The sequence below is a fragment of the Monodelphis domestica genome, chromosome 2, assembly GCF_027887165.1.
Source record: "Monodelphis domestica isolate mMonDom1 chromosome 2, mMonDom1.pri, whole genome shotgun sequence".
In the NCBI taxonomy this organism is placed as follows: domain Eukaryota; kingdom Metazoa; phylum Chordata; class Mammalia; order Didelphimorphia; family Didelphidae; genus Monodelphis; species Monodelphis domestica.
The window spans coordinates 124,960,531-124,987,076 of record NC_077228.1 but is presented as its reverse complement, the minus strand read 5'-3'; the positions used below and the strand labels follow the sequence as shown (position 1 = coordinate 124,987,076).

The window sequence follows — 26,546 nt, the reverse complement described above, 5'->3', positions numbered from 1 at the left end:
AGGTCTTTCTGACTCAGTGTTCTTTCCATTATAACAACTAGCCTGCCATCATTTACACTTATATGATACTTTAAGGTTTAGAACACACATTTTTTTGTCAAAGAAAATTTGGAATGTAGGGAGTGCAAGTCACTCACTGTGCAAAGGAGTAAATGAGGACTCAAGAACTCAAAGTTCTCTGATCATAGTAACACAGTAAGTTTAAAGCTAAGATTTGAATTAATGTTGTTTCTATTTAATGACATGGAAAGAGTGCTAGACCTTTGCATTCTTACCTGGCACTTAATTACCTACTGCTTTGTGTTGTACTTTTCTGTGTCATTGTTCATTGTGTCAATGTGTATACATTGTGTCATCTTCTAAATTATATGAAAAATCTCTTAATTGAAAGGACCATGGATTTATACTTTTATGTAAAATCTACATAGTACCTAGTCCTATATACTCTTAATATTATTTTTCATTCATTTTATTTTTAAGTTAAATAATGCTTTAATTGAGCTTCATTCCATATTTATTTCTCTTATTTTCCTACATTAGCTCATTTTGCCAGTGATTAAAATCTAAAGAAAGAAATGAATCAGCTCTAGAGTACATTAATAGTCAAATTTATTATCTTTGAGAAGCAACTTGACTATTTCAAAAGAGTAGTGGGTTAGCTTCCAAGAGACCTGGATTGGAATCCTAACTGCCCCTAACTCCCTCTGTGTTCTTAGTTATGTCCTTTAACCTTTCTAGGCCTCAACGTCTTCATCTTTTGAAAGGAAAAGATTGCATTAGAGTAAAGAAACAATTCTCAAGTTTTTGGTCCTGGCCCCCCTTTATACTTAAGTTTTTTTGGACCCCCAAAAGAGCTTTTTTAAAAATGTGGATTATATCTATTTCCCATATTGGGAATGAAGACATTTTGATATTATTAAGAATTTATTCTTCTTGGAATTATTATTTCTTGTAATTATAAGAATAATTAGGAAAGTAGTTTTGACCCCAGAAATGGTCACTTTTAGAACTGCTAAACTAAAAAATCATTAAAATACTTTGTAGTTCTAGGTGACTCTAAAATGAGTTCATTGAAACAGTTCATGGTGAACAAGGTCCTCTCCTCAATCCACTTAAGTCTTTTGGCATCTCAGTGCAAAGACTTTGACCAGCAGTTTTCCTTCCTAGAAACAAAGCTGTATAATTGGGCATTTTCTTTTGGTAGAGTGGGGGGACTTTGATAGGACCCAGGATCAGAAGAGTCCCCTTGGTTTGTGTTGTCCCTTAAACCTCCAACACTACTATCATATGAGTGAGATGGTGGTTGCTTCAAGCATGCGGCAAAACATGCAAAATGTTATGATTTGTTACCATGCTGACAGTGTCAACTTAACTACAGCTGACAAACAGTTTTTAAATAGAACATGTCAGTTCATTATAGTATTCTCCATCTGTGTTTTTTTTCCCCTCTTCCCACACTTACACTGAACATTTGAAGAATGTTACCACAATGGTTTCGTTTACACATTCACTTTCTAGCTAACATTAATGACTTGCTAAATGCTATATTTTGGAGAGAAGCAAAATAATAAACAGTGTTAAAAAAAAAAAAAACTTTTCTCACTTGTACAGGCTCTTTTTTCCCCTCTTTGACTGTTTTGAGTAGCTTGGTAACACTTTCCCTCTTCCCATTTCTTATTTTCTTGCTCTCTTCTCCTCTAGTCAGGATTCCTTTCCGTATCAGTGGGCGTCCTGACCGAGATTGGATAGCAGCACAGTCAGGGTCCTAATACTGTAATGACTTGGTTCCAGCCATCCTGCCCATTTGCCTCTTTTCTGATGATGCAAACAGACCCCCACAGGCTGACAGACTCTTCTAAAGCCAGTTACATGGATGCCTTCACTAAAAACTGACTTTCCCTTCCCTTTCCTTTTATTACTCACTGAACAGAGGTAGCTAACATTTCCCATTACTAACTTTTTAATGTCAGAATCACATTAAGTTCTTTTAATTGTATTTTAAATGATGCTCTGGCACAGTATGTGCTTATAAAATGAAAATATGGAATGACACAATGTAAACCTTAAAAGTCTGTTCTCCTTATGGTTCAATTTTGCTCTCTTTATGTGCCATTCCTGATTTTTAAATTCAATAGAAATTTGATTAAAAAAAAGTCTAGTTAATACTATACTTTTCATTTCTGGCACTGATGGGTATTCCTTGCTATTTTCATAGTTTAAGCTTTGGCTATAAATATTTGGACATCAGCTCTGAACATCATCTCCAAGGGAATATTTTGAAAGTGTTATCTCCTTGTTCACAGGAATCCAAGGTGGACCTACTGGAGAATTGTTTAGTGATAGAAACTGAAATAGCAATAAAAAGAGGGACGTCCAAATTATGTAAAATCAGACACATGAATAATTCAGTGCTCAGTTGAGTGTGATTTTTATTTTTATTGTTAAATAATATTAGCCTTTCCCCAAACTAATAGCACTGAGACTTAACCAGCTGGTAAGCTTTATGGGTGTGGGGGGAGAGGGGCATTGTGGAACATCTTAAGAAGAAAAGATGGAAACTAGGGTCAAAATGGAATCAAACAGCATCTCATTCATCTCTTTAAAATGGAGTATATACAGTAAAATACTGATAAAAATCATCTGTTTTATAATTCTTTACTCTGAAGATAAGAAAAATGGAATTCTTCAGGGAAAGCCATTGGTGCTTCTCTGTTTTGAGGTCATCTAGTATCATCATGGTATTTTATTCTTCATGCCAAACCAAAGCCAGAATTTTTAGTCCAATATGATGGCAAAAACTATACTGCATACTTTCTAGATATTTCTAGACAAGTAACTTTTCCTCATTAACTCCTGAGATTTAATTGCTCCATAATCTTGGCACAGAGTGGGAGGCTTGCAATTTTTTTGCTTTCAGCTCCAAGAAAAATATTCATTTTTGCCTGGAGACAGGAAAATTGAAATTGTAGGTAACAATGTAGCCATGAATTTGAGAGAAGTTAGGAATGAGTTAGAAAAACTAGAAGGCTGGGGAAGGAGATGGGAAAAATGGAGTATGAGACTGGAGAGGAAAGTAAAACTAGGTGGAATATGCAAGCTTAAGTGAAATGAAATTTCTAAGTAATTGAGATTAGAATTCTTAGAGGAACATAATAGAGAGATAGGAAGTTTCTTCATGATAAAAAGAACTGCCAACCTTTAGACATAGAACAAAGAACAAATTGAGTATTACAATTGAAGGTTTGGTGAGTGAATCTAGTTAGATTATAATTAGCTCAATGATATGCAGTAGAACAGTGATTTCCAAACTCTTGATCACATATCCCTCTCTGTCAGAAAAAGAAATCAAATGTACATCCTCCTTTATTTGTATATTTACTTATATATTTTATATATGTACTACTGTATTAAAATATGTATAATATAAAACTAGCCACAAAATTAAAATAAATGTAACTCAGTAATCAAGAAACATTTATTAAACTCCTACGATATGCCAGGTACATAGTGTTCCTCTTAAGGCACTTGGTCTATTGAGAAAGACCACATACCATCAACTATGTACAAACTATGTATGTGTGTGTATATGTTTTTATGTATATTACATAAGAGAAATTGTAGAGAACCAACATAGGAAGGTACTAGAATTAAGAAGATCCAGGAAATATTTCTTGTAACAGATGATTTATAGTTGGGGCTAGAAGACAACTAGGATGTGGAGTTGAAGACTTGAACATTCCAGGCATGGCTGAGAAAATGGCAGTGAAAATACATAATTGGGAGATGAGAGGAGTATTTTGTTCAAGGAAGAGAAAAAACAAGGAGGCTCTATTAAAGTGTATTAGGGTCTGGCAGCATAGTTGTCTTCTAAGATGTAGGTTATGAAAAGTTATAAAAGGCTGTGAAAATCAGAGGATTTTCTGTTTGATCCTGGAGGTGATGGGTAGCTCTGGAGTTTATTGTGTAGGGGGTAACATGGTAACTCAAAGTAGGAAGACTACTTTTGGTAGTTTTTGAGGATATGGAGAGAAAATTGAGGCTGGAAGACCAACTTTTAGACTATTGGAATTGTCCAGGTAAGAGTTGATGAGGCCTTTATCTGGGAGGTGTGTCGAAGGGCATAAAAGATGTTGAGAAAGTAAATGTCCAGGAGAAGATCCAACAGGGGAGATCTGGTCACTACAGGTATTACCAGGAAGAGGGATTAAAAAAAAAAGTTTACTTTGTCTCAGATCCTTCCTCCTCCCCATATCCTAGAAAGGCAATAACCCCACCTCCCCCCCCCCCCCCAAGGATATGTATATATAAATTATATCTTTCATGTTTCCATCTCTAGAGGTAACATCACAATTTATTCAAGTATAAACCTGTCTCTATGTATGATGTTTCGCATGGTTCTACTAATTTTACTGTTCATTATCCTGTGTAGTACATTCCAAGCTTTAAAAAAAAATTACCCTGCTCATCATTTCTTATGGCACAGTAGTATTCCACCACAATCATATACCACAATTTTTTTAGCCATTTCCCAGTTGATGGGCATCCTCTCAATTTCTAAGTTGCTATAAATATTCTGGAACATAAGGGTTCTTTTCCTTTTAAGGGAGAAGGATGATAGAGAACACAGTGATTTTAAGCAATTTACCACACAAAAGTGGGGGATTGGAAAGAAATGACTGAATATATGTTCAGCCAATTCTATGAGATTTGAAGGCTATATTTTAAGAAACATTAAGAAAATAAAAGAAAGGATAGAGCAGTGATTTCTTATAAGCAAAGAATAATCTGAAGATGTAACAAGTCAAATAAAGGGGAAATCTGGAGGGAATGGAATATATGCTGATTAGTGGTTCAATCCAGTTGGAGGCAGAATTGAATATGGTAATATAAGTATTGTGGATCTATACAGTAGTATCTTTGTAGAGCTCCATTAACTTCTTTGTTTCCTTGTTTGGGACTCTCAGTGAGAGTATTTTTTTGTAACTTCTGCATTTTATGGTTTTAGAGAATTCCCTGGGGCATTGGAAAGCTAAGTGACTTGCTCTGAGTCATACTTTCTGGATTTGCCTATTACCTATCACATGCTGTATGCCACCTTTCTCAGACAGGAAAAGGAAGGAGTCAAGATTATCATTTTAATGTTACAGATGGAAAATTTAGTCAGTTCTTGAAGGATTATCGAGCTGGAGGGTTTTCTTATTCTCAGTTTATTTTCTGGAGGCTTCACAAATAACCAGTGTTTAGGGCACAAATAATGAGAAAGCCTAAGGAATTAACCTCTAGGATATTAAAATATATATATATATATATATATATATATATATATATATATATATATATATATATAAATGTTCACAGAAATTTTCATGTTTGAAAAATGGCCCATTAAAATAATGTGGAATGAATCTCTTAGTCGAATTTTTTTTTTTTTGAAACCCTTACCTTCCATCTTGGAGTCAATACTGTGTATTGGCTCCAAGGCAGAAGAGTGGTAAGGGCTAGGCAATGGGGTCAAGTGACTTGCCCAGGGTCACACAGCTGGGAAGTGTCTGAGGTCAAATTTGAACCTAGGACCTCCCGTCTCTAGACCTGGCTTTCAATTCACTGAGTTACCCAGCTGCCCCCCGAATTTTTTAAATGTCAAAATCTTTCTAAAATCATCAAAATGGACCAAAAGATTGTTCACAAAAGAAACTGATTGGAAATGTTTTTACTGTCTACTGGATTATGTTTCCTTTCTCCTTAGTTGACCCAGTAATTTTTTTTAAGACGAATAAACTCGTTTGAAACTAATTTACTCCAGGATATTACAGATGGATAAAAGGAACAAAGTATAGAAAGATAAGTTTCTGAAAATCACACCGGGTTTTTGGTAATGATAATCATTAGCCCTGTTCTGAACTCTATTGACAACATGTTATAGTATTCTTGAAGACAGAACTTCTATTCTTTTAAATAAAGAACTAGTTAATTAGAAGATCTAATGAAACTGACCTAATTCTTTAGCTGAGCTAACTAAAAAAAAACTAAAGCAAAGATAGTTTGCAAAAATGCATATTGATTCTCATAAATCAATGTTTTAGAACATGATTGAGACTTTAATTCCTCCAGAGCGTCTAAAATGTCCTCTTTCTTTTTCTCCTGAGCAATAGTAGGAATTGTTTGCCTGCATTTTGATAACCAACATGGAAATTAGATATTAATATATACAAGGAAAGCCAGAGACAGAGAGAAAATACTTAACACTCAAAGAATGAGAGATTCGTGCCATTATTCATAAGTGGCAGTGCCATGAGTGAGTTACTCAGTCATCCTGTAACAATCGCAAATATCCCTTCTCTGTACCAGAAAGAAACACATCCAAAAAAAAAAAAGGATTGAAATAATATCTGATGGTACAAACCATAGTTAAGAGTAGTAATTTCTTTGCCATCTAAGGCCTTTGTAATTGGTTTATGAATATTCCTTTATAAAGATCTTACTCTGAATAAAATGAAATTTGAAAACACTTTCTTTTTTAAACTGGGAAAAGAGGTTAAGCCAGAAGTGGGGGGCTGATGTTTTTGAAGTTTAATGATTAAAGTTTATTTTCTATTTCTTTCCAGTCACTTGAGGTGATAGCCAAGGCAAGGAGATTGACTGCAAACTAGGCTTATCAACTTCCTTAGGTTTCAATCAGTAGCTTGTGACCTTGAAATTCTAACATTTGCATACTGTCTATCTCTGTACTGGTCTGTAACACAAGTCTAGCCAACCTTGCTTTTGCAGTGGACATGATTTTGGAAGAGAAGGTGCAGTTATGCTATTCTTAACTGCTAGAGGATTCAGATAGAAAAATTAACCTCACCACTTTGAACAGTACTTGAGGGATTTTAGGGTTATAAATAGGAGTTTAGAGGTTATTTAATCCAACTCCCTCATTTTATAGATGAGGAAACTGAGACCTCGTGAAGAAGCTTAAGTGACTTGCATAGCATCACACTAATGGTAGCATAGGATTTGAACATAGGTTCTAACTCCCAAATTAAAAATTCTTTCCATTTTGACTCTAGGAATTCTTCGTATTGCTTCTATAGGGGTTAGAATTGAGCACCTCTAAGGTGTCTTATCTGAAGAGTCTGTGATTCTCCTATTTAGTAATTTCTTCCTTTTCATATGTGTTCTGCTATGTTCAGGTAGCCACATCAAGAAAGAGTAAGTTCTGAAAAAGACTACCTTTACATCCAGGAAAATTCTTTAATCTCCCCAAGCTTTAGTTTCCTCATTTGTAAAATGGCAATGATGATGATGATGATGATGATGATGATGATGATGATGATGATGATGAAAGTCTCTATAGCCATTTCCTAGTTAAGGGGTATCCTCTCAATTTCTTGTTCTTTGATACCACAAAGAGAGCTGTCATAAATATTTTGGGTAGTCTAATTAGAATATGGGCAATGAAGTCAAGGAGACAGTCAAAATCTTACCTACGGCACTTTCTAGTTGTATGATCACTGATTAGACCCTAACCCCTGAATCCCTCAAGCAACCTCCTAAGATTTTATTTACTATCATTGGTTTCGAAAATGACTGATAAGCCAGCCAGAGGTTGGGGAGGTGGATTACTGCCTACTTTCTCTCCATAGTCAATTTATCTCTTATCACAACCATGTCTAGCTGTATCCCTCAACACTTCTGTACTGTACCCTGCCCCTTTTTCCATTCTCAAGCTTCATCCTACCTCCAAGACTGGTGTGGATTGCTTCTAGTAGTTATAATATAACCCCTACATGGGTACTCAAAACAACAGCTGCTCCCCAGCATATCCATCCCCTACCTCCTTATTATCTATCACCTATTATACATGGTAGATATCCTTCCTAGGAAGAGCCCCACCTGTCCCTTTTTCATTTGGAGTTCTAGTGAGTCATAAAGGATACACAAATACAGGTTTTGATCTGCATCCATAAATTAATGAACAAATATTTATTAAGTGCTTACTCTGCACCAGTCACTATGCTAGTTGCTGGGGATACAAGTACAAAAGAAATAGAATAATGCCTAATCTCAATTAGTTTATATTCTAGTGGTGCAGAAAACAAAAACACAAAAATGTACAGCATAAATTTAAGATGAATGAATAAACCTTATGGGTTAAATACAAGGTAATTTGAGAGAGAGGATGCTAGCAATTGGAGAGTATCAGGAAAGGCTTTATGAAGAAAATGATGACTAAGAATTCATTGAACAGGTAGGTGAGCAAGAGGGAGAGGTGCCATAAAAACCTGGAGAGAAGAGAATATTCAAAAGAACACCTCAATTTTGAGCCTTCTAAGAACCCTGTGAAGTATAATTCCCACTTTATACATAAGAAAATTGAGGTTAAGGGACTGACCTGTAGGAAGAATCAGAATCTGAACCCAGGTCTTCCTTCTAGTCCTGTGTTGCATTCTCTTAATTATATCATGTTGCCCCTTTTACATTCTGTGTTCCAGGCAATTTGGATTACTAGCTATTTGGAAAAACACTTGTTCCTAATCTGTTTAAAGTCATATTTTCCTTTAAAAGGTTGAGTGGTGGTACCTTTTCCCTGAAGCCTTTACTATATCTACTTCCCTATTCTTAGAAATAAATAATAAAAACAATTAACTCTCCAAATTTCTCAAACCTCTTCTTTCCTCCCACCATATCGTTTGTGTCTGTATTTTATACCCAATAAGATTGCAAAGGAGGCATTTAATGCTCTTAATTGAAGCCACAGTTCAGAAACCATCAATAGGAAGGAAGTTTTGTATGGTTTGGAACTCAATTCAATTCAAACAACATTTATGCAGAGTCAGGGCACAATGATTAAACAAATACAAAGTCAAAATGCCACTTCCCTACATTTTAGAAAATTGCTGTGCTTGAAACCTGTCTTGTAGCCTTAGCTCTGCCTCTTAAGAATTTCTTTATAATGATCTAGAAGTCTTCTCAGTGACTCAGTTTCCTCATCTGGAAAAATTGCAACCTTGGATTTGATGCTCACTCTTAGGTCCCTCCCAAATCTGACATTCTGTGATTACAGGAAAAACCTGCCTTGTTCTATGACTATGACCTTAAAGCTGAGTTGAGGCATTCATAACAACACTAATCTGTAGGACAAGGAGGAAAATTGGGTTTTTTCCTCTTCAAATCTTATTTTTAGGGCATTTTCAATTTTGAGCATGTCAGTACCTTGACAGTAGCTCCTTTAAAAACAGCTTTGTTGTTTTCAAATGACATAGGTTAAGCTTGGAATCTATAATGTGAATGATAGGCCCTTGTGGTATTTATATAAAAATTAAAACTGTCAAGATGTATTAAGGTTTAATCACTGGCAGTGGAACAGGAGCAACAATTATTTTTCATGAGCCTTTTCACTGCATGTTCAGCATTATAGATCTGTTTTAGGAACAAAACTTTCTTATAAGACTCGTGATCTTAGACCCACAATGGAGTTGATGTAGAAAGTGCAGCATTATAACATGGCTGTGTTCCCTACATTCCTGATCCTGAATGTCTTTGGATCATAAACAGAGATAGAACAGACTTGAAAAATATTCTTACTGAAACTGAGGCAGAGAAGTTGAGATATGCCAAAAGTCACACAATTGAAGAGCAGGATGGGGATTTGAACCCAGTTTCTCTGACTCTAAATGTAGAGTACTTTCTTTACAGCATCTTAATTGATTCTTCTTAGTTTTGTAATGTTACAAAGTGCTTATTTTATAGGGCATTGTTAAATTCTAAAAAGAAAGAAAAAATTAATACTGAGTTTAGAAAATTTTTAAAAGATGATAAAGGCATTGGACAATTAAGTCAACAATGGTAGAATGTTGCAGTTGCAAAAATATTAGAGATTATTGTTCTGCCTAATATGTCTTTTGCCCTAAAATCCTATATAGATTTATACTAAAGAAATCCAAGTCACATCTCAGGAGGGATGTAAAGACTTATGCCAAAGACATTTTTCTTCAGTTTCATTGATGCATTGGCACTGTCTTAGCTCACCAGTTAACTCTTATTTAATGTCCTTGATGACAAGAAGTTTCTCCTTGTTGACTTAGATAGAAATTGGGGCTTTGGTAATAAAGAAGCAAGCAGGCTGAGTCTGAACTCCCTAAAAGTCTTTGTTGTATGGCTCTAAGCTGGTCTTTGGCTTCTAACTTGTGAGCTGGCTCTAGAGATTAGGGGGAAATGTTAACTAATAGCCCAGCCTAGTCCATGGTGGATTTAAAGGGAAATTTTTTTCTTTTTTCTTTTTTTTTCAATTCTGGTAAAATAAGCAAAAAGGAAAATAAAGTTGCAGCTGGGGAATTTGATTTAAGGCTAGAGATACTGTATGTAGAAAGTTTCTCATTAACCATCAGGAAGACTTCCATGCTTCATCTGCTATAATATGAGCAATGGGATGGGCTGCAAGTAAAAATTTTAGCCTTGACTCTGAAAGTGCTTTCTCTCACAGGCTTAAATCAGACCCTTACTGCTAGGTGAGTATATCTATAGTGCTTTATATTCTATTACCCCATAACATACAATGCATTTTATTTATGTTAGTCATCTTTTATACAGAAATGTCACAAAACACTTCACTGCTGATTACAGCCTGTATAGGCAAACTACACTGGTGAATTATGCCCCTTACCATAGATCATGCCAGTAGCACCTGGCAAAAGCAGAAGATAAATCCCAAGCAATGATAGATGCATCTCAAAAGGTTCAGAGATGATTGGATGTACATAGGAACCTTCAGTTTCAAATGCCTTTATAGAAGTTTCTTTTCTTTTTACTTCTCTCCTACCTTTATAACACTTCCTTAGATGATTACTTGTTTCCCAAGAACCTCTTGTAACTGTACAGCAGTCTTTTATTGTTTTTTTTTAATCTGCCCTTCTTGCTGACTGTGTTTCTATTTTCCCCTAGATATCACTTGTTGCCATGATTTTCATTTCTCCATTACCTTTTTTGCAAGATGTTATTTTTTTTAATCCCTTGGTAGGTTTCTCCATATTCCTCAATATTTGTGCTGTTCTTTGTTCCTTTTCTTTTTAAACCAAACCATCTAAGGAACTTCCTAAAACTAGTATATTCTAGACTTTTTTTTTTAAACCTTACCTTCTGTCTTGGTGTATTGTGTATTGGCTCCAAGGCAGAAGAATGGCAAGGGTTAGGCAATGGAGGTCAAGTGACTTGCCCAGGTTCACACAGCTGGGAAGTGTCTGAGGCCAGATTTGAACCTAGGACCTCCCGTTTCTAGGTCTAGCTCTCAATCCATTGAGCTACCCAGCTGCCCCCTATTCTAGACTTCTAATAAGTTGCCCCTCTATCATTCTTTTTAGAGCTAATTATATTATTATACTATATTATATTGGTGCTTTTATAGCCTTTTGTTTGATCAGTGTTTAGATCATTTATATCTTAGTCCATTTTCTTATTAAATGAATCAAGATAAATGATGAACAAGTTAACAGCAGAAGATAGAAAAGCAAGAGGATCAGTATAGTCTCTTTATTTTCTTTTCTTAAATATAATAGAGACAAAAAGACTGTTCATATAAACAGTTTCCTTGAGAAGTAGCAATGCTAATTCAGAAAAGTTTACTTTTTTTTTAAACAACAGAGAAGGAAACTAGATCCAAGATTCAGATATAAGGCTTTTCATTCATAAGGAAAAAAAATATAACAATGTAATAAAATGTCACTAATATGTTGTAGAGACTTAAAATTTGGAATTTCATATTGGTTTTGTGAACCATAACCTTGGACTATACTCTCTTAACTAAGCATTTTGTTTTTTCATGTCCTTGATATCTATGGTGCTATAATCGACACTGAACTTTTCCCCTCTTACAAGCCTCTGAACAAGGCAAGTTATTATCTAATCTTCCTGATCTCCAAACAGATGGTCCCTCATTTAATTTATTAATTTTTCATTAATAGTAGGCATTGAAAATAACGTTAGCAGAGTTGGAACTAGTAATGAATGAAACATATTCTTTTGTTTCTGACCTGAAAACAAGACTAGATTAAGCTACTTTAGAGTGGAATTCATTTTGTCTGTATCTAAAACCTGAAGTTTTCTCTACAGAGCAATTGGGTGTTCCTTGAACAATGGCAAGGTGGTGATTGAATCCAACAAATTCATTTCCTGTGCAGGTACTATATACTAATATAGTATTAGGTACTGGAAATAACAAGACAAAAAAACAATGGGTGAAATGGTCAGGTTTGAGCCTTAGGAAGATTATTTTGGAAACTGGGTAGAGAATTGAGTAAGAGTAGGAAGAGACTTCAAGCAGCAATATTAACTAGGAGGCAACTGCAGCAGTTTGGTGAAAGACTGAACTAGAATAATGGCAACAGAAGTGGAAAGAAGGTAAAAAATATGAGAAATTGAGAAAGAATTGCTGATTTGGGTATGGAAAGTAAAGGAAAGATGACTCTAGGTCATTGGAATTATGTTGATTCTTTCAACAGAAATAAGGATATTTGAAGAAAGGATGAGTTTAAAGAAGACAATTACTGAGTTTGAGTTGCTTTTGAGAAATACATGTTGAGATATCCATCAAGTAGTTGTTGATGAAGAGTTATATAATTGGGAGTCAGTTCATTCAGCCTCTCTCCTATTCCTGGTGATTTCATAGTCTGATGTATTAAATTATTATCTGTAAATAATATTTCTTACAGATGCATATTCCCATCTCTCCTGATTTCTAGTCCCATGTTGATCTATTGAACATTTTGAACTAGATGTCTCATATTCATCTTTGTTCAACATTCCCCAAGTCGAGTTATTGATCTTTTTCCAAAAGCCTACTTCTTTTTCTAAACTTCCAGTTTTACAACCTCAGAATAATCCTTTGGGCCCTCACTTTGCCTCATTCCACTTATCTAAACAGTTTTCTAATCCAGATTTTACTTTTATAGCAATTCTAATATCCATCACCTTTTTTCTACTAACATATCCACACTAGTTCAGAGTCTCAGGACTTCTGGTCTTGACCCTCACAGAAGTTTCTTTGGGGTTAGCCTGATTCTGGCTAGTACTTTTAGCTGCTGTTAATTGTTGAGAGGAAATATTTTCCTTGTAGGTCATTTCAATAGTTAACAAAAGAGGATTATCTTAGACATAGAAAGGTTGTTCAGTTAGGCTATTCCTGCATTTTAAAGCTCCCCTCATCTCCATATGGAAAGGAGTTTGGTCTGTTATTGTGACTCCCTTGGTCTTGTGACATTCACCTAATTTGAAATTCTAGACCCTTCTTGGGTAGTCCTTTTTTGAAAATTTTTAAAAATTTATTTTATTTTATTTTATTTTTTTAATTAAATAATTTTTAAATTTATGAGTGGGCCTTTTTAGTGACCTTAGGTGACCTGGAGGTCTTCCCAGGCTACCAAGAAGTTGCATCAAAGGAGATATAGATTGAGCCTTGGTTCCTGTTGCCTTTGGGAAGAAAGGGGAGAACTAACTTAACTAAAATAACTAAAATAGCTTATAGGAAGACACTATGGTAGATAATGGTTCTATCCTAGCCTCCTATAATAGGCTTCATGTCTCCCTTTTGTAATCTGTCTTCCACATGGCTTCCAAAGTGATATTTTTAAAGCATAGGTATTACCATTTTTACTTCCTTACTTGATAAGCCTCTGTGGCTGCCTAATAGTCTCTAGGATAAATTTGGTATTTGAAGCCCTTTATAACCTGGCTCCAGCCTACCTATTTTTTTAATGTATTATTTCCCTTCATGCACTCCTTCGGCTACTCAGACTACATGTTATTCACACAAGAATCTCCATCTCTGTCTTTATGACCTTTCTATAAACTGTCCCTTCCTTCCCCTCTCCCTATTTCTGGAATGTAGTCTCTCTTCATCTATACCTTATAGACTCCTAGGTAAATTCAAAGAAGAGCCCAAAGCCACCCTATGTGATATCTTTTCTGGTCCTCTCCTTTCCTCAGCACAAAGAAGACCTTTAATAAATGTTTGTTGGTTGATTTTCATTTCACTATTTCCAAACCAGTATACTAGGTTAGGCATTAGAAAATACAAAGATCTCTCCAAAATGAAATAATTCCTACCTTCATGCTGCTTATATTTTGCTTGGGAGTGGGAGATTACACATCCTTTGCAAAAGGAAATAAACACAAAAAAGTACATGGTAAATAATATCAGGAGGGATAAAATGCTAATATCTGGGGAGAATCAGGAAATCCTTCTTGTGATAGGTTATTCTTAAACTGTTTTGAAGCATGCTAAGGATTCTAAGTGATGGCAAAGAGGCTTAGAATATATTCCAGATCTTGGGAGCCACTTGTGCTAAAGTGTGAAAGGTAAGAAATGCTTGACAAGAATGGAGACTGTGAAGGTGAATAGAGTGAAATGACTGAAAGGTTTGAGGGCTTTAATTAACATCTGTGTAGAGGTGACAATTTTTGGGAGCACATGAAACCACTAAGAATGGGTATACAGAAAGATGAGTAGAGGGGTGCTTTGGAGAAGAAGAGATAGTGTTGCTGTATTTAGAGCCCTTTTGCCAGACTTAGGTGGAAATATTAGGTTTTATGATAAGAATGAGGTCAACTGGTTCTGAATGCACTAGTTTCTTCTATCACAAACAGTTATCCCAAGGAGAAGTATCTTGTCTATAGAGTAAGCTCAATGAACTATATCTATGATTTAAGTTTTCTTTCTCCATAAAGGCTTTTATTTATTTATTTACTTTTTTTATTCTAGTGGCTACTTTGGCTCAATGTCAGTGAATTTCCTCCTTGAGGTTCACGCAAATCTTTTTTTTTTAATCACTGAATCAAAATCTGGTAGCTGTTATCTATAGACAAAAATATTCTTTATTCAATGAGTTCAGTGCCTGGCTAGATATTTTATCTCCCCAATCCCTGCCCTTATTCTTGGTAACTTAGACATATATTAATGACACTTCCTCAGACACTCATTTATACAACACTTTATTTTACTATGGGGCAGCCAAGTAGTGAAGTAGATTGTGTTGGGCCTGGAATCAGGAAAAGTCACCTTCATAAATTCAAATCTGGCCTCAGACATTTACTAGCTGTGTAACCCTGAGCAAGTCACTTAACCCTCTTTGCATCACTTTATTCTTCTGTAAAATGAGCTGAAGAAGTCAACTGAAAAACCACTCCAGGACCTTTGCCAAGAAAACCCCAAATTAGAGTTGTAAAGATTGGGATGTGATGAAAAAATGACTGAAAAACAACTCAATTTACTCATATCCTATGGTCTTCTACCACTGTACCTCAATTATACACAGTCATACCTTTGGTCTTACTCATTAACCATCTTGTCTTATAATCTTTTATCATGCCAACTTTCCCCATTTTTATTCATTATCCTTTCCATGTTTGCCAGCCCCTCTATGCCTCCTCTGTTCTTTCCTATGCTATTACCCTTGTACTGACTATATACTCCTTTTTATCTTCTTGACCCTTTGTTGAACTAATTCAACTTTACACTATCTTCTATACTTGAGTCACTTTCCTTTATTCTACCAGTCACCACTTGTACCTTGCCAAGCCCCAACCTTTGATTACTTCCCTAGGTTGCTGCTGCTTTTGTTTCTTTTAAAAAAATTTTTTTATATTTAAAAAATATGTAATTCTTCATGAATTTGCATGTCTTTGCACAGGGGTCATGCTAATCTTCTCTGTATTATTCCAATTTTAGTGTATGCGCTGCCGAAGCAAGCTCAGCTTATGTTTCTATTTGTATGCTGCTGAACAGAGCTAGAGAAAATCAAAAAACCATGATGACTTGGTCTAATACAAATTTATATTCTATAACTTTAACTGTCTACTCCCTGAAGTGATGCCACTCTCTTGCACTTTTTTCATTATCTCACCATAATAGGTTGTTTTGTGTTGTTTTGTTTTGTATTGTTTTTTAACCCTTATCTTCTATCTTGGAATCTATTCTAAGTATTGTTTCCTAGGCCAAAGAACCTTGTAAAGGTGTAAGGGCTAGGTAATTGGGGCTAAGTGACTTGCCTCCAGGTCATACATTTAAGAAGTGTCTGAGGTCTCATTTGCCAGAACGGCCCTTTTTTAAGCCTGGCTTATCTAGCTGTTCCACCATCATAGCTTTTTCAGAACTTTTCCTCTTTCCTCAAATCTCTCATTCGTCCTCCTTTATCAAAAATAGCTCCACATTTCACTGAAAAAATTGAAGCCACTCATTAAGATCTTCTGATCTCTTCATCAACTCTTACAACTCATATCATTCAGATATCTTCTCAGACTCTCTTCTTCCTTCCCTCTTTCTCCTCACATGAGAACTTTTATATGTCAAGGAACCCATTTTCATTCCATCTTCTTTGGCAGAATGCCCTCTCTATCATTACTACTCTCACTAATGTTCATTTACCTCCTGTCTACTGAATCCTTTCCAATTGTTTATAAATGAATCCATGTTTCCCCCATCTTTTGAAAACTCACTTCATCTGTACATTCATGCTAGCTAGGTCTCTCCCCTTATGTAGCAAAATCCTTGAGAAAACCATGTGCTATCAAATGCCTCCATGTCTCCTCAACTTTCAGCAGTCTGGCTCTGACCATATTAATTCAACTGCAACATCTCTTTCCAAAGTTACTAATGATCTTTCAATTGCCAAATTTTTCTTAATTCTTATTCTTTTCTACGTTTCTGGAGGCTTTGACACTGTTGAATACCTCTGTGATACTCTCTTCTCTCTAGGTTTTCTTGACAATGACATCCTCTTGGTTCTATCTATTGGACCGCTCCTTTCCAGTCTCCTTTGATGGATCTTCATCGAAGACATGCTTACTAACAGTGAATGTCCACTAAGGTTTTCCCTCTATAGTTCATATTGATATTTCACTTGGTGGTCTCCTCAGCTCCCATGGATTCAATTAGTTCAATGGTACTTAACTTAAATCACTATGTCTCTAGTGGAAATTAAATTAGCGTTGAAACTAAAGAGCAAGCTTACTGGGCTCAAGAGGACATTTGTGATTCAAATAGCCTAGAATGTATGCTGACTTTTGAAATGCCTGTTACACCATCCCAGTGGCCTGGAAAACATTCAGCCAGCCCACAAAACTGAGAGCACTGATCACTGACCATTATTAAAATGAAAGCAAGCTATGCATATAGTTCTGCCACTTTATTCACTTAAAAAATGTCAAGTCTCTTGGTCTTATGACCAGACTCTTTAACAAGTTAAAGCAGGGCTTTCTTTGTCTCTAAAATGATCAAATCCACAATCTACCTTGGTAGTGGCAAGAACCCTGGAGGATTCAAATCCTCATTTTGCTACTGTGTATTTTCAGGCAGATCACTTAACCTTAATCTGTGAAAAGTATGCTGTACTAGATGTAGATGATTTCTACTCTAAATCTGTGAACTTCTCTAAATACAGAAAGAGCTGTTGGAGAAAAATGCAACCTATTATTACATAGTAGGGTTTTTTTTTTTGTCTAGGACTCCATAATGCTTCATATAATTCACTTTTTATGATATAAGATGAAATGGGAGATATTTATATTTATTCCCCTCTCACTGCTAAGCTTTGATTTTTAAAGGTTAGAAGATTACAAGAATCTATTTCAGTAGTTACAACCAGAAGTTTCCATTTTCTAGTGCTGTTTTAGGCAGGACAGCTAATGGAATTATAGATTCTAAGAGCTAAAAAGCAACCTTTCAAGATTAATCAGCTAATCCTAATGACACCCATTTTACAGATGATATTAAAATGAAAAAAATTAGTTTCTTGGTGCATATCTTTTCATTATTATCCTATACATGAGATTAAGTCATAATTGGGTATATCCATTTATAAAGTAGGGTATCTAGGTCACACCATGGATAGAATTATGGTCCAAAAGTCAGGAAAACTCATCTGAGTTCAAATCTTGCCTCTGATGCTTGCTCCTCAAATATGTGCCTCTAGGCAAGTCACTTCACCCTATTTGCCTCACTTTCCTCTTAATAAGTAACATGAGCTAGAGAAGGAAATGGCAAACTGCTCCAACATCTTTACCAACAAGACCCCAAACGGGATCACACAAAAGACATGACTGAAGAAACTAAACAACAGCAGCATTTATAAAGTAATATATATGGATAATAGATTTATATAGATATATATGTATATATTACATATAGCTATATAGAATTTTGTATTAAGAAAAGACTTAAGATTTTTTTGGTCTCCATTTACTTTTTTTTACTCAACTGTTATTATCGTTGTTGATTTATTAACCATCTTATGTACATTTTCTCTTCTGAGTCTTCAACCTCCATTTCACAGATAAGGAAACTGAGAGACCGAAGTGGGTGAAGTGAAACCACTCATGGCCACAAAACTAGTAAGAATCTCCAGGACTTCTGATTAGAGATCCCAATTCCATCACTGTTGCCCTGACATAGAAGGAGGTATAGAGAAGTTAAATGACTTGAACAAGAAGAAACAACTATTTAGAAGGAAAAGGAGAATAAAAACTTAGGATTCCTAACTAATATCATGATTCCCTTTCAATACTACATACTTATTTATGGGATTTGAGGTAAAGGAGAGTCACTTAGAAAATACTGAAGCTGTCTAGAATATAAATTTAACAGCACTGTCTTTATATTAACCACCACAAAAACAGTTTTATAAAGAAATCATAGCTTCTAAAAACAAACAAGAAAACATGTAACTTTTATTTCTTAAAATACTTAATCAAGTTATAGTTCTATTACTTGTTTTTCTGGGGGCACAGTGCATTTCAAAAATCCAGTGGCCATTGAATATGTGAGCAAAGTTTATGAGAATAATAAGTTTCAAGACCAGAATTGAACATATTTTCAAATACCACCTAGCTAAAAATGTGGATGAATCAAGATTTTAGGTGTTTATTTCACACACCATTAGAATACATTTGAATATATTATACAGTTCCTTAGGGCAGGGCTTCTCTTCCTTGTTCAACATATTTGACTTATTGAATAGCTCTGTGTTAGATACTATGGGGAAAAGAAGTGGAAGAGAAATTTAGAAATATATCTATTTTTAAAGTGATTTTTCTCATATAGGAAATATTCCTACACATATTTATTGATAAACTATTGAGTAGCTTAATTTTACTGCTGAAATCAGATTAGTAAAATCAGGATAAAAGTTAAGCATGTTAACATTTGTTTTAAAAATAATCCCCAGTAATTATATGGAACCATGGAAACACCTTTTCTTTTTTTATATGGGTAGAACTATTTGTCTATATTTTCTTTTTAGCAGAATTTATTGTAATCTGTTAAGAATGGGTAGCTACCATTGAACAATTACATTTATTGTCTATAAAATATAAATAACACAACAATGATATTTGTTAAAAATGTTCTTTGGTTTCTGTAGTAATATTAATATTAGTAAATAAAACTGAGATCCGCGAAGAAGACTTTTCAATTCAAGAAGATTTGGGTTGGAGTTCCATTCCTTTCTTTGTATTCCTAATTCTTAGTACAGTGCCTTGAACATAGATGTTACTAATAGATAGTAAAGCTCTTAATGCTTTTTGATTGATTCATGTCTGTAAAAATACAGTAACCTATATCACTCTCCATTCTAGCTATAGTCTCTTCAACTCCCACACAAGCCTGTATGGAATTTCCACATAGGGATTTTTTTATGCTGATGACATTACAGGTTTCTTTTTCCAAATAGCATTGGGTTTTTTTTTCTTTTAAAATTTTATTCTTTTTAAAAAGAATCAATTAACTTATATTAAGTACTCAATGAAGAAACCAGACATTGTGCTAGGTGCTTCAAAAACAAAAACAAAATTGAATTTGCCCTCAAAAAAATTACATTCTATCAGTGCCAATAGTCAATAGAAATTTATTAAGCGCCTACTATGTGCCATGCACTGTGCTAAACACTGTGAATACAAATAAGAAAAGAACAGTCCTTGCTCTCAAAAAACCATTGAGGGTAAGATAATACACAAATGGAAGCTGATAAGTGGAGAATATATCCTTTTTTTTTTGATAGTTATATTTTACATGGCAAGAATTTTGTCAGTTGGTTAAAGAACATTGACTACATTTTACTGTGAAGTGAATGCTTTTCCACAACATGGATTGGTGTACCAATATTACATTAATGTTATTCTGTTGCTGTCCTTTAAGTCCTTTCATACTAGCTCGTAAAGAGGAATACATCTATAAAACAAATCAACAATGAAAGAGGTCCTTCCCTTTTTAAAAAAAGTTATTTGTATATCATTTCTCCTGTAAAAATATGCCTCTCTCACCCTAGCCAAAGTCATGCTTCTAAATGAAATAAAGGCATGTTAGCCATCCTATTATTTGAGTTGAAAATTAAATATTATTGTTTTGCTTAAAAAGACCATCTTGTTGATTACCAACGACTTTAGAGACCTTGTATTTTATTTTATTTTGATGCCATTCTTTTTGCTAATTCAAATTTGACTTCATTCTTCCTCAGTGCTCACTTGAAGCATAAAGCTTTCCTAAAGTAACCTTTCCCTTAGTTATAATTCTCTCAGCACTTCTGGATACTTATCTGTATCATGGATTTCTTTAGGTGTTGACTTAGAACTGTTAACTAGGTATATATTTTTTTCTCCTAAATTACATTATAAGATGATTAGGACAAGGATGGGGTCTCCTCTTATCTGCATATTCCAAAATATTTGACAGAATTCTGTACATTGAATTAACTCTGGCAGATAGCCTTTAAGTTTAAATGAAATCTATAATGAAATTCCGTTTGCATATATGCTGCTGAATAGAACATTTAAAAGAATACCAGGTGTATTTAGGTTCCTGGTAGCATGTGACATGCTGTGACACGCTTTTTGCCTTCTCAACTAGATAATAAGCTCCCTATAAGACAGGAAATGTATCTGGGACCACAGATACACATGGAGTGCCTGGCATGGTGGTTTATACATTGTAATTATTATTGTTATTATTTTAATTCTACTGTAGTAGTGCTGTGCAACTTTCTTACCAGAATGGGGCAGTCTGGAAGAAGGGAGAATTATATCTTCTCATAATGCCCATAATAAGAATACTAGGAAGAGAACTTTTTGCTGTCTTATTAGGTATCTATTAAGGAAAGTATACTAATGACAATTAAAAACATTAAATATGCTTACATTTTCTATCCTAAAACAAATTGGAAATTGCCTACCTATTTCTGACACAGGCCCAATATCTTTCTGTCATTGCTAACAATGACTTAGAAACTCATTGTTGAATGTAATCCATGATAAACATTGTAAGTGATTAGATTATGATTAGCATATCAGGATGGCTTTTTAGGCAATGGGTTCAAGGATTTAACTTACTTTTATCTCATTGTTGAGAAATAAATCATTTGTGTCTTAGGCATTTTGGCCAAGATCCATGCCTTTTTAATTTTTTTTTCCTCTTAAGGGATCTGGGAGCCAAATGTAATTTTGAAAGAAAGGCAAAGGAAAAGAAGACTGGCAGAGGAAGTTTGGTATAGTTTGCTGAGTTAAGCAAGCCTGTAATTAAGATTAAAATGTTTGGGGCTTTTCATAACACTATAAGTCTGATTTGTAGTGTAACATTGATTCATTTAGCCTAGTGAGAAAAATTTCAAAGGCACTATGAATATTAAGTACTATTATTAATATTATATTAATAGTGAACCCTGGTTCTACTGAGGAAACAATAAAAAATGCATTAGACTGTGAGAGGAGAGTTGGGTTCAGGTGTTTTCCTTGGGAAATTTTTTACATAAGGCCTGGGAGACCCTGGAACATATAATCCAGGTAAACTATGGAACTAATGAACTCAAGATATTTTTAATACTAGCTCAGTGTCTTGGAGAAATGCCTGTAGTCCAGTATCACAAGGATTTTGTTTGAAGTTTTGTTTATTGATAAATGATCATGAGTGTTAATATTTTAGTTTTGAGAATGAACTAATAATTTATGATGTCTAATTTTAAAAGTTATCCTCCCATGGGAATCTCATTAAAAGTTAACGACCTCCTCTTTAATTCTTCTATATTTTTTTTTCCAGTGTCATGCAGATGATAATCTGGTAAGCAGTAGAATCAGCCCCAAGTAAAGCAGTCAGTGGACAGAAAAATTTTGAGAAGTATTCAGTTAAATCAAACTCTTCTAAAACTTCTAGAGCTATAAGTTTTCTTTTAGCTCTAGAAGTTCTTTCTGAAGAGAAATCTCTCCACAGGGGGAAATAAAGGGCAGTCTGCAGCAAATATAAATAATTATGAGAGGAATCCTAGGGTTTATGGCTCCATCCCTGATTGGTGTGTGACGTAAGGCAAATCACTTAAGCTGAGAGAATTTCTTTCTGTCCTATAGTAACCATCACATAATATTGTCTGTGTGTTTGTGTGTGTGTAAGAGAGAGAGAGAGAGAGAGAGAGAGAGAGAGAGAGAGAGAGAGAGAGAGAGAGAGATTGAGAGATTTTGGGGACTGTTCTTAACCTATAACAGGTATAAACTCAGTTATTCATATTGAGGACTTTTTTTTTGGCTAATTGTAGTATTATTTGAAATTTAGGGGAGTTCTGGATGAGGACAGACAACACTGGAGAATTCTACCTATAGTAGAGATTGAGAGTAGTGATAAGGTTAGGCCAAATCTTGGGAATCCTATCTTTGCTACTAAAGGTAGATAAGACAAAATAAACTGGTCAAATGATCAGTTTAGCATAATCCCTTCTACTCCACCTCCACCTATCAAACTCCAATGGATGCTTTGAGGTCCAGTTCAAAAGCTACCTCTCCTCAAGCTTTCCTGATGAGATAGTCTGTCTTCTTATTCCACCTGATAGCATGGCATCTTATTCTACCATACATGCTTATCATATTTTGAACTTTATCTTTACTTGTTCTATCTTCCCATCTAAATTTTTTGCTCCTGGAGGGCTAAGTACTATCTTACTCATTTTTGCATCCCTCAGTTCCAACTACTATGCCTTGTTTGGAATTAAGACAATGTCTTGAATTAAATTAAATTGATCTCTTAGAAATGTTAAAAGTAAGAGGAAAAAGTCAGGTAAAAAGTCTTTTAAATCTTATTGGGGTTGGGAAAGAGGGTACCAAAAGTTATACTTTAAAAAAAAGTATAACTTTTTTTCACCATCTTTATTTTGACACAAGTCCAGCCCCTGAGATCCCAGTTATTTCAACACTTCACCTTTCTAGGCATCTTTATCTATAAAATGAATGAAGGGAGGGGGGTTGAGCTAGATGATCTCCAAAGTTCCTTCAAGCTCTAAATGTTATACCCTTTAAAAACTGGTAAACAAGAAAAGTCAGGATTGTGCTGAGAAAACATTATTTTGAAGGCTGCACTAAGTGAACTGTGGATCTCAACCATAAGTTGAAGGTAGGGATTGGGGACAATGGGGAGAAAAGGGAAGAAACTGGGGACTTTTCACTGGACAGTTTTCATCCAAATGGTTTTTGATTTACTATCACAGCATTTGTCATTGTGATGAATGAATAATGGGGAAATCCTTTACAAGTAATTATCTGCTAGGTACATACTAAAGTAAATTGTGGGAGAATTTTTTTTCTGTTCCCTTTTTACATAAGATAAGGCCTTGGTTCTTTTAATGTTTTACAAGATGAAAGTAGAGAAGAGTTTTATATGGGAATGTAGTCTTGTTAATACAAACATATCGGGTGAAGAGAAGGAGGAAAGATGGGTTTGCTTTAAAAGATGACTTTGTTCCTAAGATTTGTTTTGCTTTTTCATTCCATTTATATCTTCACTGCTTTGAAATAGTTAGAATTTTTGTTTGTGTTGTTGCTGATGTAAAAGTTATATAATTAAAAGCTCAAAGGGATCAACAGTCAATAAAACTATATTTGATTGTAACAATACAGTTATCTTCAGCATATTGAGTCCAGCTTAAATCATGAAATGAGGTCAGTACCTAGGTTGTGGGAAAAGCATGTAAAAATGATCATAAAGAAATTGTTATTTCATAGTTAAAATGTAATAGAAATTTGAAAATTGGAAAATGTAATAATGTATGTTCTTGAAACACTAAGAAATAATTTCTGTTTTCAATAGTGAGGGATGGAAGGAGTACAGATAAGCTTAAAATGAATGCAAAGAGTCACTTTGCTCTTTGATAATAAGCCTAATGCTTATCACCTTTCTGCCACCTCCCCCATCTCTTACCTGATCCTATTCTTATTCCCAGTCATAGATTGGTGGCAGAAGGCTTAACCCGAAACATTATTTTTAATTAGGACTGTGGTTTGGATTAAAATAATTTCTATTATATATAACATATGACTGACAATAACAGTCAGTGCTTCAGGAGTTCTATATTCAACTAAACAGATATTAACTATTTGCATGAATGGGATTTTTTTTTTTGTCTGCAAAATGAGGGCATTAGACATCCAGACCATGGATTTCTATGGGTTCCTTTTTGGAGCTAAGGATGTAGAATGCAAATTCTTTGAGGAAATAGACTTTATTTCTTTTTTAAAATTCCCAGTACCCAGAATGATGCTTTTAGCATGGCATGTAAGCCTTCAATAAATTGTTCATTGTGTTGGATGTATAAAATGTCTAGGAATATTTGTCATATGCACTATACAAAAAAGTGTAAGAGATTATTGCACACCAGAAATTTACAATTGTCTTCCTTGCATAGATGGATCAGTTAAATAATATTCAAATCAAGTAGTTTGTTTTTATGCTTATTCAAGGCCTAGGATCACTTTTTAGCTAACCACAGATGGACTTTGAGTGGAGAAACTGTGTAAACCATGCAAATCTAAACATGGTCTTTTTACCCAGAACTGGTAAGCAGTTACTTTTTTCCCTTACTTTGAAATCTGTGTTTAGATGTTAAGAGCACTGATGATTCATAATCACAGCACTTGATTCTCCCAATAATTTGCTATCTGCAGACAAGTTTCTTCATCTATTTCTTCATCTGTGAAAGAGTTTGGACTAGGTGATCATTAAAATCCTTTCCAGCTCTAAATACTAGGAAAACATTTGGAAGTTTCTGCAGTTTTCTATTCAGAGAACTACAGAAACTTCCAAATGTTATCTCTCCTGAATTATGATAGTTCTTTTCAAAAGCAACTTCAAAAGGGGGAGTAGTAGGTAGAATGCCAGGCTTGGAATTTGACATCTACTGGTTCAGTGTCCTTGGACAATCCATTTAACTTGGCTCTACCTCAATTTTCCATCTGAAAAATGGGGATAAGAATAACACCTAAAGGTTCTTTTGAGGATCAAATAATATATGTAAAGTGTTTAGCAAATCTCAAAGCACTATATAAATCTTAGCTGTTGTTATTGTTATTTAGATTTGTTTCCTTGTCTTAAGTCTTGCCCCTCTTCCATCCATCCTCCACTTTGTTGTTCAAGATGGTTCCCTTTTTTTTTAATCCTTACCTTCTCTCTTAGAATCAGTACTCTATATTGATTCCTAGGAAGAAGAATGGTAAATGCAAAAAAAAAGGTAAATAATAATGGTGAAATAATGGTAAAATAAAAAAAATAAAACTGGTAAAAAAATAAATGGGAGTTAAGTGAATTGCCTAGGGTCACACAGGTAGGTCCCAGGACCTCCTGTCTCTGGGCCTTGGTTTCAATCCACAGAGCCACCCAGCTACCCCCTGAAGATGATTCTAAAATACAAGGTCTAACCTATGGTCCTTAATCCTCTGCTTAAAAATTCTAGTGTCTTCCTTCTTGCCTCAGGGATAAAGTACAACATCCTCTAATTGCCATTTAAAACCTTTCACACTGATTTCAGCTTACCTTTCCAGACTTATTTTACATTATATCTTTTCATAAATTCTGTATTCCAGGCAAATTGGCTTCACTGACTTCTTATAACATTTTGGATCCTACTTTGTGCTTAAGATGTACCCCACCTCTCTTCTCTGCCTCTTAGAATTCCTAGCTTCTTTGAGACTTTGTCCTTATTCCTCCAACTTTCAGTGACTCCCACCTCCACTATCTTCAATAACTTTGTATATATATTCTATTTACTTATATATATATATATATATATATATATATATATATATATATATATGTGCTGTGTGGACAGCTAGATGGTGGAAGTGGATAGAGTATTGGACCTGGAGTCAGGAAGACTCATATTCCTAAATTCAAATCTTAGACTCCAAATGGAATCATGAAGAATGAGGCATAAGGGAAACAACTGAACAACAACATGTGATGGGTTTTGTGATATACTCTTGAGCATATTAGGAAAAACAAAGGAGTTCTGTCTTTGTATTCCCAGTGCTTTTCATAGTCTGGAGTCTCCTGTGGTTGGTGTTTAAATACATTTTTGTTTGTCCATTGATTAATCAAAAAACTTGTTACCTAAATATCTTATTGATTCCCCAAATCAGGTAGAAAACCTGTATAGAGATCGAATTCACTTGTAAACAAGATTAACTATTTTGTCCTGGATTGATATTTGAATTGGTAATTGTGCATGTATTTAAATCTAGTAGAGTGAATTCTGGATTTTTCAGAGGTCATTTAC

The 26,546-nt window shown here is 34.7% G+C and overlaps 1 protein-coding gene and 1 non-coding gene across 14 annotated transcripts in view; one reads left to right on the top strand and one right to left on the bottom strand.

Moving 5' to 3' along the window:
- ESRRG (estrogen related receptor gamma) overlaps positions 1-26,546 on the top strand; it is a 685,908-nt gene that overhangs the window by 386,563 nt on the left and 272,799 nt on the right. The window lies entirely within an intron of this gene.
- Positions 15,624-15,725, bottom strand: LOC130457674 (U6 spliceosomal RNA). The gene has a single exon (XR_008916966.1). It is a non-coding gene; the product is annotated as a U6 spliceosomal RNA (small nuclear RNA).